The 19,005-nt window shown below is 38.6% G+C and overlaps 1 protein-coding gene across 2 annotated transcripts in view; it reads left to right on the top strand.

Moving 5' to 3' along the window:
- LOC134530869 (KAT8 regulatory NSL complex subunit 1) overlaps positions 1 to 19,005 on the top strand; it is a 286,616-nt gene that overhangs the window by 33,375 nt on the left and 234,236 nt on the right. The window lies entirely within an intron of this gene.

Raw genomic sequence — 19,005 nt, 5'->3', positions numbered from 1 at the left:
TTTGAATGTAATGATAGAATCATATTGATTAGCCTGTTGAAAAAAAAAATCCGCGATAAACTGAAACAAGTGGGCATTACTAAGCAAACGGATCGAGAGCTTATGTTTTTATTTTTTTGTAACAAGAGTTGAAACGTCTTTACCGTTAGTGCCTGTCATGAACGTGCCATACCTTGCAGACTGTTCGCTGCCGCACTGCAGGGAGCTGACATTCAGACTTCTGGTTCACTATTTATATGTTAATCGAAATATGTCTAAGAATTACGTGATCGTGTATGTAGGACCTTGAAGTGCTTCGAAACAGTTTTCCTGTGCGATGTATTGATCGGAACGTCGCGTCAGGTATACTATCAACATTTCCTGATTTGTAATGCTGTTGATTGTACAAATGTTTCATAAATCAATCTGAGGCATGAACAAGTAATATGGAATTTTACAGAGTATTCTTGAACTTATGCGCATTTAGTTCTGTACAAGACGTTAAAAGCGCGGTGTCAACGAAACAGCTCGTAGTGCTTGTACGCGCTGTAATTTTCCATGCGGAAGTTTTTCTGTATTCTTTCTCTTCTCGCCGCAGCACTCCAAGCGGGCACGACAAAAACTGGTCGAGCAATTTGTCCCAGGACTTGTCCATGTGTATTTTCATATCCCCTAATTGTATTATAAATATTTGGCAACAGCAAGGTGACCTGCTAAAAAAAGGTTTTAACCTTAAATGTTAATGAATTTATTAGTCTGTATGGACTGCCTTCAGTGCCGTAGCCAGGATTTGGTGTCTATTACAACCATTAAAACATTTTTTAATGAGTTTTCTTTTTAATTGAGTTTTAAAAGAAAAACAACAAACTAAAATCTCAGGGCACAATATATTTTTAGAAGTCCAACGTTTACACACAGAAATTTAAGTAATGATTTTTTTGAGAAAAGAAAACTGAACCTTTTAAGTATTTTGGTTATTAAATTTTTTTAAGTACTTTTATTAAGTGCATTATTAGAACTTTTCGTTAAATTAAGTCATTACATATATATAAATGTATGAAAGACATGCTTACAACTAACACATGTGCAAACCGGCATTAAGTATACCTAGACTAATTGAAAAAAAAAAACAATTCTTGCAGTTTCTATGTACACCTATCCTTCACTTAGCACGTCTTCAGAGTGCGTGGATTCATTTAGCCCGATGTTAATTTTACTACCACAGTCTTGAATAGCACGTCTGTAAATTTCAGTTAGCACAAAATCTCGGCAGGCAAAAAAGAAGTCGAGCACGACGCCACGAAGATTGTTTCAACTTCTGTAAACAACAAATGTGCCTTGGGATATAGTTAGCCAAACAAGGAGGGAAGAGATGCGCGCGCAAGTCTGTCTGCGCTATCAGCTATGGCAAGTTAAATTGCGGCTATGGAGTGTAAAGGACCAAATGTTTTTTACGTCCGCGCGTATGCCGCCGTGCCGTACCGTTGTTGCCTGGCAAACCGTGCCGTGAAAGTCTAGCCAGTGGCAGGGAATTCACTCAAACAAAAGCAACGTCTGCCCATTTAGCTGACGGTAACTGTACGTGCTTGATCACTCATAATGCATCGTGTTCAAGTATTAGAGACAAAACTAGAAGTATCACGACGCGCAGATTGTCATGAAGGCCACGCTATGTTGGTCGCACATTAGTTTTAACAAGTCCACTGTGCGCACAATCGTACGAAATAAGTACTCTTACCAAAAGTTTATATAAGTCTGATGCTTTTGGTTGTACTAGCGGGAATATATTTGACATTAGATACCGGAACAGAAATGAACAAACAGATGATTTAAGTGGAAAATGTTGTTAAATGAATGTTGCAATGAAAAAAAATCATTGGCCTGGCAGGATTGGTGTGAACCAGGTGGTGATACGTGAAAAAGCACTTTAATTTTGAAAAATTAAAATGTAAGTATCCGAACAGTAATATCGGTTTCACTGTCAGTAAAGGATGGTTTGGAAAGGTATGCGACGTTATTTGAAGGTGTAAAGTCAAAGTCAGCCACCCGACTGACGATAAAGTACATAACGAGGTATCTCCCATTAGGTGGTGTTGTAATTGTCATTTAAACTGCAATGTGAGGTATATAAAGATAAATCGTGTGACATATTTATAGTTGAGTGTTATTCACGCATTTATATTACGTAAAGTATATTCCTGCACAATATTGGAACACATTAAATAAATTAGCCTTGCTATTTATGGAAACTAATGCTTCAGAATACGCGATTTCGAGTAACACGAGCATATTTAGGAACGAATTAGTCGTGCTAAGTGAGGATAGGTTATTAGGTATGTTGGACTAGATGGAAGAGGAAATTAGTTTATTGTAGATAAGTTGCTATAATTTTCTTATTCTGCCTTCACAATTTTTTCCCCCCATTAAAATCCTTGAATAGAGTGCTTCGGACCCCTCGGACCTCCCCTCTGGTTATGACCTTGCTGCCGTGTTGGTAGCTATCTTTACTCCCATAAAAAATGTAAGTGCCCGGTAAAAAAATAAAATAGCATCTGTTTTTGCGTGTTAATTCAACATTCTGAAAAAACGCACGCTGTCGACTAATGCCAAATTGAAGATTGAGTGAACTTCAATGTCCCTGAAATGACTTCAGTTATGCTTATGGAAATGTTCGAGGTACTAAAAATGCGATAAAAGATAATTTTATGCAACGGTTAAAATCACGGACCAAGCTACATTAGAATTTACACATAAATAAGTTAACTAGGTGCCAACTGCTGTCTGATGAGATGCGAACCATTAATTCTTTTGAGATGATAGTCGGGACTTTATGCCGTTATTTTTGGAGTACTAAGAGCGGATCATCGCAAGCAGCTGGTGTTCCTCGCAGTCAGTGTCACTGCGATCGCCCCGCGTACTGCACGCCGTGCCTGGCCGCGTGTTTTTGCTGGCTTCATTTCCGCGCTGCCAGTCGGCTCTCAAGGCCAACAGAGCAGCTTGTTGGCTTTTTGTAATGTAGTGGGCGTGGGTTTTCATTGAATGAGTTTTATCAACGTTCTGTCTTTTGTGTATGTTAAAGAACCTCACTCCCATCAGTTTATATATAGTATTGTTACGATTTACTGCGGGTTCGTAAAGTATAGCCCAATTAAAGATTTTATCACACACAGTTTTATTTATTGTCACTATTTACATTACTAGCTAATAATCTAAAAATGCCAATTAATCAATTGTACTTAAAAGGTGTTGCTTCCTCGTTTCTCACAATCCACACGCCTCGCTGGGCCGCACCTCTGGCGCAACTCTCGCCGTAGCACCCCTCTTGGTCCTCCGTCGCAGGACTCCGCCGCGCGCGCACTCCGCCGCCGCACTCCGCCGCCGCACAGTGTGCAATATGAGCATTCTGGAGGAACAAAATTCGAAACTCAAGCCAATTATGTTTCCTTTTGCTTTTATTTGCTGTTTTAATGATTTTTTAGTTAACTTAATGATTTCTGACAATTTTGGCAGCAAAATTTATAATATTTATAGAAGACCATACAGGGTTACATTACTGAAATTCATTTACTTTGCAAAACATCTTATAATTTTTTTTTCTAACCAGCCTTTACCTGTTAATGAAAATTCTTTAGTTAATGTTTTTATAGAAGTACAAAGTTTTTAATTTTTATAAAATTAAATTTATTACTATAGAAGCGTTTTTCTGCCATCCTGTGAAGTTAACAAGGTTTTTACATAAAATATTTAAATATGCAAATATCAGCAAACAACAGTTATAGGTTTTAAGTGACACTGATCTTAATTATAGAGCAGGTGTATTTTTTCATGCAGTTTGAAAATTAATATATAAATACTTCAAGAAATATTTCTCATCATCCACTGATGAATACAACACAACACAACAAATTTTAAAGCATGCTAAACTTAAATCAATATTCAAATAAAGCTATTAAGTGTCATCAATATGACTACACACAATTTTAAGTGCTTAACTAAAAAATATAAAATCAAATTAACACAAACCTTTCTTACAGTTTCTAGAGGAAATATTTTAGTAACAGTAAGGCGAATTGGAGCAAAGGCAGGGTGTAAAACATCACATGTGTAAACACTTATTACATAAAAAGTTTAAATTAAATTATACAGATGTTTTACACAGAATTAATGTCATATCCTTGTAATATGTAGGCTACCTAAAAATAGTTTTTGATTTAAGTAAGCTATCAAATAACTGACTAGTTTCAACACACTATTCTGATGTCCTCTTCAATATCATTTGTATCACTTGCACTTCGCGATCTTGCACTAACTGTGGTGATGTGCGGAAGTGGATTTGCTAACAAGCGCAATACTTCAGAAGATAATCTTCCTGTTCTCCTTGGTGGACGTTTTCTCAGAGCAGAAATAACTGGATCTGAAGAAATCAGCAGGCGATTAAACAGATCCTTGTTTTTTGCTGATCTCGATGTTTTTCTTGTATACCCTACCCTGAATCGCCTGCATTATTTATTCCGCGCTTCTTGGGCTTCTTCAGACAGCTGTCCAATGGGCAATAAACATGATTCGATTATGGCAGGACCATGTACCAAGAGTTTGTGAATCGTGACAGGCATATAGAACCACGAATACAAATCCAAGTAAATTTTTCGGGCCTGTTCAGTATTTTTTTCAAACGCCTCAACATTAATACTGTAACCACTTGATATGGATTCCAGGATAACACGGGAAGTGATTAATAAGGGTTTCATTAATTCCAGTTATAGATGCGACTTAACGTGCATTTTTTAAGAATCTCCTGGCAGTATTTCCATCATTTGTGTTTCCACTACCGGGTATTGGCGTGTAAACCACTAGACCCAACTCATCTCTAATTTTTTTCTTCATTTCATTTTTTCTCGCTTCATACTTTGATCTATCACTTGCTCCTCGGACCTGCCACTATTATATATCCAACCTGTAAGATATATGCAGCAAGCATTCGAAGCACCGAATCCAGGCATGGAGTGTAGACAGACCAAATGCATATGTTGATGGATCTACATTTGTTTTATGTGATATTTCGTTTTTATTCATTTGTTTAGGAGATGCTCCACACATATATAACACTTTTGTGATGACCGATTATTGGACAAGGCGTTGTAAATTTTTCCGTCAACCATAGTCATCAACATTATTTTACGAATATCTCTTTCATTGCCACTAAATAGTCACTCTGGTTGGTGACAGTTCATTTATTTGTTAATTTTATTGGTCGACAATATCTAGTAGAGGAAGGTCTTGGATTCTGCGAAATAATTCGTTTATGATCTTCATTTGTGTGGAACTGCAGAGGAACAAATGATATAACGAAAATATTTTCGTCATAGGGAACCTTGCCTGTTTTTTTTCTCAAACCTCTGTTTAAATATACTGTGGCCTGAACTTCCATCACAACCCCACTTGCATATTAACGAAATGTCATTGATATCAGATTCAGACAGCATCTGGTTTACTACTTCATTTTGCACTAGTAAAATGTGTTCAATGGTGTGGTTAAGATGGGCTTGTAGATTTATTTCTGCGCTCAGTTCAGTGATCAAAATAGCTTCTTTAAGTGGGTAACACATTTGCTTGGCTTCCTGTAACATGTAATATGGTGGATATATATTACAGCTTCTTTCTTTGGCTTGAGACTGCAGAAGCTTGTATTGGTAGGTTGTTAGTTGTGCGTCAAGAAAAAAAACCAATGCCTCTCATTTGTGTACAATATAGGTTCTTTATCAGATATTCTTGCTTTCTTTATTTTTGTCGCTCTTTGTGGCGATGCTGTAGATAATTCTTTAATAATATATGCTACAATCTTTGAAACGCTTCTTAGGGCGTCCAGCATCAGTTGCAGGCGATGTGCTTGGCCCAGGTGCATTCCAGGGTTGTGTAGCAGCAGACGAAAACATTGCAAACAGTTCATTTCCTAGTCTAAATTCCCCCCGAAGCCACTGTGTGTTTTGCTGTACAAATCTTATCATATTGCCTTCCGCTTTGCGCCCAAAGTTTATTCAGTTTAATTAAAAACAATCTCACTCTATTTTTTAAGAGAGTTTGAATGTTTTCTGGCACTTCTTCAAAGACAAAGAAACTCACTACGTATTTACATACTTCGTGCCTTTTTGTTTTCTCACTACGCAACCAAATGTTAAAAGGATTGCCACGTGACATGCGCAGTACCTCTGAAAAAAATTAAAAACCATCAATCGCTCAAATATGCGCAGAATATTAAAGCGAAAACATTTAATATAAATATGGAGCTTTGCACTGCAGAAGTTTCGTGAGGGTATATTGAGGACATTTTTTTATAACTAATTGAAATTTATGAAGTTTACATTTTATTGTTATTTTTCGTCAGTTGATAAAATATAAATGTATGGATAAATATTCACAATTAAGTATGTGTTACTCATACAAATTAAAGAACATACCTTTATGAACATCTTCCATGATCATAAAACAAGAAAATACCACTCGCACTAACTGTAACAGATCTTGAAAGAGCGCACTCCGCACCAATACTGCCCCGGCCGGGAGCGCTCCTCCGATACAGCTCTTTTATCAGCTCTCCAGAAGGCACACAGTTTTTTTTAAAAACGGTCAACCAAGCACATTACAGAATGGTCTGAAGTCTGTATGATAACATTTCAATAACCACAACCCATAATTAAAAAGTCGAAAAAAATAGTTATGTCCCTCTAGATTGGTCATATTGCACACTGTGCGCCGCCGTCGTCGCACTTCCCCTTCGCCGAGATCCCACTCGATGCCTCGCTCGGAACTTCACTCGGAACTCCGCCGCGCCCGAGACACTATCGCACGGAACTCAACTCTTCGCCCTGGAACCTTTGTCCAGTGACTTCGCCGCTCTATCGCCCGGAAACTCCGCCGCGGGAAAACTCCAGACTTCACTCTGAACTCACTCACTCCTTGCCCTGGAACCTTCGTCCAAGGACTTCGCCACTCTGCCGCACCCGAGGCACTATCGCCCCGGAAGCTCAGCTGCGGTAAGGCTCTCGCCTGAACTCTCTCTCCAACTCTGACTCTCTCTGCCCTGACGTCCTCGGGCATATATATAGGCCCCGGCGCAATTCCAGAACTCTCAAGAGCGGCCGGGGCCAGTCGCGTCATTTCGAGCCGTCCCGATGGCAGAAATCTCTCGAAAACACGTGTCGGCGGCTGGGGTAACTCCGCAGCTGGCAGGTTTCGGATGTCAAACTAACACCGCCGCGCGGGGCGCTGAGGGTTGGAGGGAGGGGAAGCGGCGACCCAGGTGAGCACTGCACATCTCATGTTACGGCGGCATGTGATGCAGCTCAGCTAACTCTGCACCTGCGCGTGACGTGGCCTTGTTCACGTTCGTAACAGTATACTGCTATACTGGTCCAAGTACATGGTAGTGAGGTGTGTCTGGAATTCATAATAAGAATGCCAGCTGCCTATGATTATTTAGGTGTTTTTAATGTCTTGATGACTGACGAATGAACGACTTCATGACGTTCAGTGTCAAGACAACTGCTTCTAATTTTCGTCCATTACAGTTATCCCTGAATTATTTATGGGGGATGGGGGAAATATTTTAATGTGCGCTAGAGTGTTTCGGGCTGAATAAGTTACCAGAGGTTTTTTTTGGAGAGTACTTAGTATTTAATTTAGGAGTTAGTCTGAAATCCGTACGGCGTCGTGGAAAAATGTACTTGGACATGGTTTCTGAGGGCGGCTTACATAGTCATGACTTGGGACTAAGGAATGTTATTTACTGCATTTGTTAAGTGCTTGAATATTTAGTTCACACATAACTATAAAATACGTAAAATTTGCTCTGTCAACTTTTACACAACACTGTTCACGTTAAACATTATTTACGACGATTAGCGTGAATCTTCCTACCCTAACTGAGAATTCGTAGGCTTGCCCAAAACATATAAAATCAGAACTTAATATTGTTACGAGTATAATGTGGGGGAACTGGGATCTTAAAAACTAATGAACTCTAAATATAGAGTAATTGATGTATTGCAAAGCCACCCGGCCGCCGAAATGCAGATATCCTGCGCGTGGCGTGGCGAGGCAGCCCTTGTCCGGAACACACGTGTAGCGCGCGAGCTGGCTGCTCCCTCCAGCAGGGGGGTGGGCGGCGTGGCGGTCCAGCCCACGAGGGAGACGGAGAGAGCTGAGTCTGTGCGCGCCCGCGGTGGTGTAGGTCACGGCCGCACCGTCAATCAGCTGGCGCCTCGGCCGCCGAATCGATCACAACTCCCTTTACTCCGGTTGCGCTTTCCTTCATCCTTTCCAAGCCTGGACTGCGCATTTATGCCTTCAAATAATCTCGACACTTTTGGTGCCATGCTTTCGACGACAAACAGCACGCCTAGCCATGCCGGAGCGCCGTTCTGTCGAAACCGGGCAGGCAAACATCATTCCTGTTTTAGTGTGGAAAATTTTTTTTCTCCTAAAGAAGGGGGTGACCAGCCTGTAATAGTGATACGTAAATTGTGTGATGGAACAGAATTAAAAAGCAAATGATTTGTCGGGCCAAATTTGGCCGCCTCGTGTCGTAGCGCATTGCCAGTTAACAGTGCGATGGTGCCACTTGTTAAATCATTCCACACATCACGCCATACTACAAGGTGGTCAGCCTCCTGCCCCCCCCCCCCCCCCTACCTCCTTCAATGGTTTTATGCTGTGGCGGTTGTATATTTGCTTATTAACTTCCACACTGACTTAACGTTTGCGTCACGTCATAGTAAATATGAATTAATCTCGCGTTTTTAAACGGTCCACTCGCAACATTAATTTCTTCTGTCCGGATAACTCTTAGTTTTTGAAATATTTAAATTTTATTCGGGACCATCTATTGACTTCAAAATGCAGCGAATACGGATTTTCCTAGTTAACGGTCAGTACCTGGAAAAACTATAGTTTTGTCTTGCTGATATCATTTTAGATTTACTCAATCCTTTAAAGCTGTCTAATTTTGCAAGAATAGAGGTGATGAAAGACTGTAAAGTTATTGTATTATATAGAACGGTAGCATAGCATACATTCGTGTACCATAATCGCAGTTGTGTGATAGAACTAATTACACCGCTGTCGTATACTGCGTGTTTGTTTAGTGACTCATTTGATACGCATGTCATTTTCTATCATTGCGCCCTTGTGTATTCCCGGTCTAAATCACTGATCACTTTGATTTAAATGCCACGTGGCCTTCTAATCTAATTGAACTTTTTACCACTCACTTTTATTGCAGTTAAAATTGATTTTAATCATGTTATCATAAATTGGCTTTCAAGTAAATTTGACTTTGTCATGCTCGAAAACCACCTATTTAAATCATATTGTAGTAAATGTGTTTTGGCCCATCAATAATTTGCACAATAAATCAAAGGCTTAGCGGCCTACCTGTAGTTGTGGCACACCTGTAGTTGTGGCACCTCCTCGCATTTGTATTCTCTTGACAGCGGATATTTAGGGTATCGCTGCTTGTTTAATGGTCGGGACGTGTTTTTTACCTTCGCCTAGTGCAAATATTAGTAGTCTTTTCTGATAACTAATCTCCATCTTCTTTCTGCAACTGTGCGCTTTGAAGTTTGAGATCTCTCCTTTGTCTGTTTTTATAACTGCTAGTTTATCTTTAGAAGTTTTGTATTCTCGGCGTACTGTGATTTTCATGTAGTGTATTACTTAAATTTTGGGTGCACCTAGTTAGGCAGTATCTGTTGGAGAGTTAGCTGACAAATTATTTATTTCGCAGTAAAAGTCAATAAATTCAGAAACGCAGCAAGTGCGATCTCTTTTGCTGTTGGCCACGCCTTGTAGACTTGTTTCCCTGGACGAACCCGGTGGGTGTTCCTGGTGTAGGAAGGGGGGAGGGGAAGAACGCGGAGCGGGAGAAGGCGGATCGATGCTGGCGGGGAGCGGCCTCGTGCCTGCCCGGATGACTTCATCCGCCTCGTCATGTCGTGGCGTGACGTGGCGGCGCGCTGCCTACTGCGCCGCGGGCGAGTCTTCGATCCCCGCTCGCACCGAGGTATTGGTCTTTGGAATGGGTGCATGGAGTTAGGAATTGTTAGGAGACGGCATACTGTGACGCATCGCCATATTGTTCCGCCCAAAACATTACGGAAATAATGCTTAACCACGTCTGATTGTAATTGGTAAGTATGAATTAGAACCTCGGTCGGCAAGCAGTCACGTCCATAGAAAAAAGTCAATCAGAACTGTTTTCACAATGCAGACTTCAGTCAATGTTTTGAGCGTCTAACCAACATGGCGCCATCATCGGGCAGAAAAATTGCTTCACCCGGTTACAAACGTAATCATGCAGACGTTGCCACTCCCTGAGTGTCTCTTCTAAAAAAATCGTTGCAGTTGTTTGTCTAATAGCTTAGAAGGAACTTGTGTGGAAGAATCGTGAAAATGCACGAATGTGAGAAGAAGGTAGTTGGCGTGTGAAATCTATGCCATGTTAATAATTTGTCAATCAGAACGACCCCCACTCCCTTTCGTATCTGGAAAGCAAAACAATTTTTAGTGTTAATGAAGTCACATTAATGTCTTCCATATTTGATGTTTGCATGTTTGTTTAACAATACTCACTTTATGATGGCGTTTTTACTATTCTTCCAAGCTCTTTTGGCATATTAGCATTTATACAGTTATGATTTGTTTTGCTATTCAATTGCTAACCAGTTGACTTCTATAGAGCATCCCCACTCTTAGATTGCAGTGTGGAAGTAAATGGGCGCATTCTCTCTCTCTCTCTCTCTCTCTCTCTCTCTCTCTCTCTCTCTCTCTCTCTCTCTCTCTCTATAACACACGCTGATTGCCGTTAGCGCTGTACTTGTTTCTTCGTGCGTTGTTGCCAAATATCAAACGAAATCAAAATTTTAATTTTTGGACCAAGCTTTTTTTCATATTGTATAGCATCGAAATACGCATCAGTCAATGCTTATTTTGAATACTTAATAATATTTTAAGTGTCCGAAAAAATTAAAAAACATAACTTATTCACTGCGAACTGTTTTGAAGTATTCCGAGATGTTTCACATAAAAAAAAACTTACATGTGTATTTCATTCAGATTTTTTCATTAATAAATTAATGCCTTAGGACGCCACCGAACAAATGTTAAGACAAAAACTGTACAGGTTCCACTTAAATAATTTTTTTAATATATTGAAATGCATTTTCTCACAAACTGACACATCAAAAAGTTGACCAGCGGAAAACTATTTTTCTATTAAAGATAGATGGGGGACGAAAGCGTGAAAAATGTTCACAATGAATTGAATTAGTTTTCAAAAGCAGCTCCATCTCAATTGCTTCTACAGTTTCCGTGGAAATAGCTGTTAAAGATGTGTCTTGTCAGTATAAGGGTGCGCTGCAATAGAGGTTTCTCTCACAAGCTGCCGTCGTAAGAAGAAACAGGGTAGTGTGTTTAGATAAGTGGGGTTCTGTCCTGCAAGCAATTTCAAATACATGGCTTCCTTAGTCAACGATGTATTTCCTTAGACACGCATTTCTGAAAACCAGCCTGCCAGTTAGTATCGCGTCTCGCGACGAAGCAACGCGTTGTGTCCGGTGACTCGTTACAGTTATAATTTTGACAAATTATGTATATTAACATACGTGATTTTATTTTCTACATTTATTTTTATTACCTACATATAAAATATGGAAGATGGAACACCGAAAAGAAATTATATCTGTAGGCTACGCGGGAGGTAGCGCAAGATTGTGTTGAATGTATTTGAGTATTTTTCAAAAAATATGTGTGTGCAATGCAATTAAGGAAGCTTCCAAAGCAACCATTTACAACATAAGGACGGAACTGCAGCGACATGGTACCCTAAGTACGCCTGGTAAGGTAAAACCAAAAAGGAAAGACAAACAAAAATTGCCAAAAACAAACTTACGATGGCATTGTGCAGAGTGGGCTACGGCGGATCGTTCACACTTTTTTGTTTGCTAACATTCCTCCCACTTTAAATGTCATTTTAGCAAAAGTGAATAGTGACGAATCACTACCAGATTTCTCTCGTACCACCCTGTATAGGTTCCTTCACGACATTGGGTTTGAGTATTTAATAAGAGGAAACAAGGCAGCATTCATAGAACGTGATGACATAATTAGGTGGCGGCATACCTACTTGAGAGAAGTAAAAAGATTTAGGGATTTAGTAAAACCAGTTATCTATACAGATGAATCTTGGGTAAATGTGGGGCTCAGTGTGGAAAAGGCATGGAAAGATACAACAGTGAAGAGCGCTCGGCAGGCAGCCAATGAAGGCCTTAGTTCAGGCCTTAAACCTCCTACAGGACGAGGTGCACGTTTTGCATTAGTGCATGCAGGTAATGAGGACGGTTTTGTTCAAAATGCTGCCCTTACTTTCTTGTGCAAAAAGAACACAGCTGACGCTCATGATGAAATGACTGCAGATGGGTATGAAAAGTGGTTTGCCGAACAACTTTTGCCAAAACTCCAGAGGGATCTGTTATTGTTTTGGATAATGCGTCATACCATAGCAGGATGTGTGAACCGATTCCCGTGCAACGTTGGCGTGTGGGGGATATAAGACAGTGGCTCACGGAGAAAAGCATTCCTTATGATGCCAGTATGATTAAGCGGGAATTGCTACACATAGTAGGACGAGAAAGGCACAAGTACAAGAAATACAAACTTGAAGAAATAGCCAAATGCGTAGGTCGAACTGTACTTCGCTTGCCCCCGTATCATTGCGAGCTAAACCCTATTGAAATGGTATGGGCCCAAGTGAAATCGTTCGTAAAACTGCATAACACAACTTTCAAGGCACATTATATGGAGTCCTTAATAACAAAGGGTTATGACCACGCATCAAAAGAAAACTGAAAAAAAATATGTACAAACTGTTGTTGTGGAGAGCTGACGAACTTCAAGATGACGAGGAAAGATTTTTGATAAGTTTAGCCTCGTCCAATTCATCCCAGTCATCTCCATCGCCCCAACCCCATTCTTCTGGTCAGCTCTGTGCTACTCTTATGGAAGGGGTATCAACATTGCTCAGCGGTAGCGATAGTGATTAAAAGGTATGTGATGTTATTAATTTCTTAAGTTAACGTTACATTTATCGTATAAATTCCTATGAATGAAATTTGTGTGAACAGATTCTTGTTGTAAGTTAAAGTTAAAAAAAAATTCCTTATCGGCACAGCCTAAAGGTGCAGGAAGATTTTGATGATTATATTTCTTTACATTAGAAAAAAAAAAAGGGATTTTTATATCCTTAAACCCATATTTTTTTCTTCCCCTTGCAGTAATGGTTGCTACAAAAATATTTTAATCGAATCTTGAACATAATATGTAAAACTAGCTGCAATACCCGGCGTTGCCCGGGCTGAACACAGGGTGTAGTTTGTAATTGTCTTAATTTGAATGTCAAGTGTGAAAATTAATTTATATCACTTTCAGATCCCGAAAGACGTTCTGCCAGTTATTTACCTGGTCTGTATGCAATTTAGACTTTATAAAGCAATATAGAAAAAAGCTGAAAAATAAGAGATTACTAATATTGAAAAGATTCCATTATCTTGCTAATGCTCGGCCTGCATTGCAATGCCTCATTCAGTTTTATTTTGTAATATGTATGAAGTAGTTCCACATATACAAATCATCTATCCATCTCTCTATATTTATCTCTATCTACATCTATAATATACATCTATGTATCTCTCTCTATTTATCTCTATATCTACATATATACTTCCCACTATCTCTATCTTCTATATACGTCTCTATATAGCTCTATACATCTATAGGTATATTTCTTTAACCCATTTCATCCTCTATACCTCGCTTTATCTCAACTTATCTCTCCGTCTCTATCTCACTCTATATATATATATATCACTCTATCTCTGTCTCTCTTTTATATTTAAATAAATTGTCATACGTGCGACAAAAACAGATGAAGTGCCGCTATATAAAATGAAATAAACACATTTTTTGACACGATTCGTGCTCCAACTATTGAAAAATAGTTATACCGTCTCAGTAATCTTCATGGGCATGCACATAACAAATCACCAAAATTTCATCGCAATCGGATGAATGGTATAGGAACGCATACGGCACAAACAAACGTAAATTAAAGACATGACAAACACATCAAACGATGGTGCGTTTAAAATTCAAAGCAACTCTATCTATTGACGAAGTTAAGAACAAAACTGTTATTAGCGCCTTTATTTTGCTAGCCGCTGCGATCTTCACTAAGCGGACTGGTCTCACCAAGGAGAAAAATATTAATTTGCCAGACCTTACTATGTGTATGATCGTGTGTCAGACATAGAGAAATGACACTCACTCACTATTTGTATGTCTAATACCTATGATTTTTTCTGTTATAAAATGAAATTATCACTTTTTCACTTCCTCAGGGATGGAATTTCATATTACTATGGGGTCTATGTGTTAATCCAGGTTATAAGCTAGCTGTAGGCCAAATTTAATTCAAATCCATTCAGTAGTTTTTACGTGAAAGAGTAACAAACATCCATTTATCCATACTTACAAACTTTCGCGTTTATAATATTAGTAGGATGTATGAAACAAATACAAAGGAATTTAATAGCGATCATGGTACAACATTTTGAATTATTTTTCTATCCTTCTCAACACCAAGCATCTTATCAAACATTGTTTTAGAGAAAGTTTTGGAAAATAATTATGATATTTACAAACAATTTAAACAGATTTGATAAGGTGTCTACCTAGTCAGTTACGTTTTTTTTGTCCGGTGAAATTTTTTTCGAACCCATTTAGTTATGGCTGGTCGTATCAAAAATTTATTTAGAAAACATTTTTTTGGCATTAGGTACTCCGAGTTATCATACGTTAAAACGGATGCGATATTATTCATATTATGGGAGTTGTTGCGATTTTTCTGTTTTTCAAAAATCTTCCCCATTTCGACCCAATTGTTCGGATTTTTCCCATAACTTACTCGACCGAGAATTTCCATTACCGTATTTTATTTATCATTTTGGACATGACTTGTCCAAAAATACGGCATTTATCGGGTCCACGAAAATGTGATATATATAATATATATGGGATTTTTAGAACATATAGAATACTATAAGAAATTTTCGTCTACAACAGGTAGTTTTTATTTGAAATTTACATAAAAGTGGCATTATTACAAATTTATATGTGTAATAATATAATATATTATAAATTACGATATGATTTCTTAAAATGCTTCTTGTTCATTCCGAATTACAAAAACACACATCTCCTGAAATTCATAATGTGTTAAGAGATTTGGCAACAGCGCGCGCCATAAGCCGTGTACTGCAATCTAAGAGTGGGACGGTCTATACTTTAGAACAGAAACCCACTCCACTCCATAGACGATACCTCCATGTGAAAATGCCATCATACAGTAAATATTGTTAAACAAAAATGCAAACAAGATACATCAAGTAATTAGCGCTAAACTTATTGCAACCACAAATGTTTGCTACCAAAGGGAATGTGGTCGTTCTCAGTTTGACTTAAAAATATAACTTGACAAAGTGTGCGCACACACCAACTCCTTTTTTTCTTACCTCCACGAGTTAAGTTCTAGGTGGTGTTATGTAACCACTCAGGGTTCGTGAACATTCTTATATTATATTGAGAATAGGAAATTTGGACGTAAAGTTTGTACTCTAGCCATCGATTTGAACGTTTCGGAATCATTGCCACTATTGATAGTACTTCTTAATGTCATTTGAAATATTTGTTTGTAAGCCACATTATGTTAAAGTTCAGTTTTGGGTAGTTGTGGACAGATATAAGCTTATAAGGATTCTTTATAAGAGTTAGTTTTTTTTTTTTACCGCGTTTTGGTAATAGCGATACTTAAAACTAGATGCAAGATGCAAATGGGGACTTAATAAAAATTTTCAACTTTTTGATTTGCATTTAGCCTGAGGTTTCTGGAATGACAAAACCTAATAGCTGCGCCGAAAAAGGGGGGGGGGAAACGCTTATGGCATAGCTTACAGTGGTCGACAGTCAACTGGAAACTTAATCACGTAATTACCAAAAGGAAGGTCGGTTTCCCCCGTAATGAATTACAAAGTACTCGTGCCGAGAAATTATTTTAAACGTAAGTGTTGATGTATGAGAAATGATAATGATGTGGTTAATGATATATGCAATTTATTTGTACTTAGAGCGTTCCGCTTAAATATGTTTTGTTTAATTTTCCCACATTCTATAAAACTGACAGTAGACATAAATAGTATCAGCTATCCTCCATGGTGTGTTTGTATTGACAGTGTTGGAGGGTTGTGGTTTGTGTGTATATAATATTTCTATAGCCAAAAACCTTTTTGTTGATGTGTATTCGTATTGCTTTAAGCTTATTACATTTTTAGTTGAGTGAACTTGGATCGTAACTTGTGGACAACTCTCGTGTCCTTATGGAATCCATTAAAATGTCGAGTTTTAGAATACATCATCTGTTACCCACTCCTCCGACCTGGGGTTAGTTTTTGTATTTACTTTTATCTTTTGTAATAGAAAACTTAACAGCATATTCTTGTATCGATAGTTTATACTGATTGCTTTCTAAATTGAACATATCTTCTGGGCGTACATGTTTAGTTTGTGTGTAACGAGGTTGGATAGGCCCTTCGCTAATTAACTCGTTCATGGTTTACATTGGTTCACAGATAGGAATACACGTGATGTAGGTCACGATGACGTGGTTAAACACTCAATTTTCACCCACGTGAAGAGTCTGTTTCGATTCCTGGATTTCCGCGCGCCGGGAAACGTGCCGGACTTTGCAACGAGCCGGTGGGCGCTGGAATCCTCAGTGCAAGTTACGAAAGTTCGCTGGTTGTTTTTTGGTTATGCGCAGTTTTGTGTGGAAGTTTTCGTGCAATGTTAAGGTTTTTAGTTGACCAGGTGACATATGATGCTTCTGTAATACGTAATTCCATAGAAACTACTATAGCTGCTTGAAATCAGGAGGCTTGGGTGTAGTCTTGTACACCTTTCATTGAGGCATGCTGGCTTCGGTTGCTTCCGTTTATCCAAGTACTAGTAGTTTCACTCCAGCATTCTGTCGCTGCTTCATGCATGCATCCATCTCACCTCGTTTGCTTTTCTGGCAGTCCCGATAACATGGCAGCCGAGTCCTCTCATTTAGAGTAAGTTTTGTATGGTTTACGCAAAGAACACAATGTATGACGTGGTAAACAGACTACCTTTTATAAAATACTCTGTTTTACCATTGTGCCATGTACGTTTTTCCAGGAAATTTCATTTATTATTTCCCAAGGAATTGTATGAGCCATTATTATTTCAACTACTTACATTTGCATGCATATACTACTGTAGGTATTCTAGGCCAAGTCAGTCAGCCACACAGCCGGTGCTGTCCGCGAAGCGAGAACGCTTTGTGGTGGGAATGGTGAAGGGGGGCGGGAAAGCAGCGTGACTCGACGCCGCGGGGCGTTGTCTGCGTGACCTTGAACTTGAGCCGGCAGCGCGCGGACGTGGCATCGTGGCCACGCGGTTGGAACTGCATCGTAAAAAAAAACTTTTTTAACGCATTACTCATGAAACACTCATTTTACGGACTTGGTGATGGCTGGGATTCTGCGATATAGCGGTTACGATTCGAAATGTTCAAATATATATAATGTAATATTTTAGTGTTATCACACATGTGCTTTATTTTCTATATGGGTCATTCTCATTGAAAGGGATTATTTTCAAGCTAAAATTTTTTTATTTTAAAATTCATGAAATATAATTAAAAATGATCACATCAGATTTCTCACAGTAATAAAGCAAATGGTCAAGATGATTCCATTAAATTAATGAAGTAAAAAAGTATTTAAAAATTGAACTGTCCACGGAGGAGACATCAGTGTCCACGGAGGAGATTTTTAAGAAAACTTGTGGTCAAGACCAGTGGCGTAGCCAGGATTTGTGTATGGGGGGTGTTAAGAAGCATGGCCCCCCCCCCCCTGTAATAAAGCGGGGGGTCCGGGGGTCCTCTCCCGGGAAAATTAGGATTTTAAGGTGTAAAGTAGTGCTATTTTAGCAGTTTTCGGTACTTAAATTTAAATATTGTAATGGTAAAATTTTATTAATTTTAATCTAAAATTTGTTTGAGTGATGAATAAGAAATTAATTAAAGATTTGGAGCTGGGGGGGGGATGGTTGAACCCCTAACCCCCCCCCCCCCCCTGGCTACGCCCCTGGTCAAGACTAATACAATGGCAGAGGAAGAAAACATTTAAGGACTGTAGCTAGACTAAACTTAAAAAAGGCAAAATATTTTTATTAGGTACCAATCATATCTGTTTTTAACTTTCCATGTTGAAATAAACTTCACAGATTAACAAATATCCCCTAACATACATTATCATAATGGGATACATCATCATTGAATACATACTGATCCCGATTATTTACAATTCGGTAACTTAAAATACTCTTAATATCACTTCCCTCTACAACAGCTATGTCGTCAGCATCTGGAAAAACAAATTTACATCTGCCAGATTTCCTCATGAATCTTACTGTAAATTCATTTAATCACTTGTCTTCAGAAACTATTATACCAATGTAATGTCGCAGGTTTTTTCTTTTTTAAATTGTCCATTTTTCCTATAAACAAATACAAATAATGTAAAATGTACACTATGGCTTTATTTTTAGTTTCAAAGCTACAAAACAACCTTACAAATAGCTGCATGATATTCTGAGTTAGGCACCGTAGAACGGTAACTTGAATCAGGTGGAGACACGAGAAGACATTAATTATATATATATTAGTTTTTTTGTCGAAGGAACTGAATATTGAAAACAAAGTTGCGGAATATTTTGAGAGAAAAAATTGCCTACAAATTGACCATGTTTTACAGTAACATTAATATCTTGTTTTTTTTTTTTTTTTACACAAATTGTACTTAAGGCTGCATTGCAGCTAGTGAAAGTGAGAAAAAC

The sequence above is a fragment of the Bacillus rossius genome, chromosome 3 (assembly GCF_032445375.1).
Source record: "Bacillus rossius redtenbacheri isolate Brsri chromosome 3, Brsri_v3, whole genome shotgun sequence".
In the NCBI taxonomy this organism is placed as follows: Eukaryota; Metazoa; Arthropoda; class Insecta; order Phasmatodea; family Bacillidae; genus Bacillus; species Bacillus rossius.
The sequence above is the reverse complement of the archived record's forward strand: the minus strand, read 5'-3'. Positions and strand labels throughout refer to the sequence as shown.